Genomic DNA, 244 nt, shown 5'->3' on the forward strand with positions numbered 1-244 from the left:
TGGAGGTGGTGTTATATATATATATATATATAATATCCGTCTCTTAAAAAAGCCATTTTCATTTTTCTGAACAATAAAAATAGAAAAATAAATGATAAAATGAAGGAGATTTACCGGGAGAACTTCGAAGGAAGTTGGGAGTAAAAACTAAAGAATCAATTTTCAAACTTCAAGTCAACCCCTCCAAGTTTATGTGTTCTCAATGTTATATATATATATATATATATAGTGCCACCAGTCGTGA

Source organism: Phalaenopsis equestris, unplaced genomic scaffold, assembly GCF_001263595.1.
Source record: "Phalaenopsis equestris unplaced genomic scaffold, ASM126359v1 Scaffold000002, whole genome shotgun sequence".
NCBI lineage: Eukaryota > Viridiplantae > Streptophyta > Magnoliopsida > Asparagales > Orchidaceae > Phalaenopsis > Phalaenopsis equestris.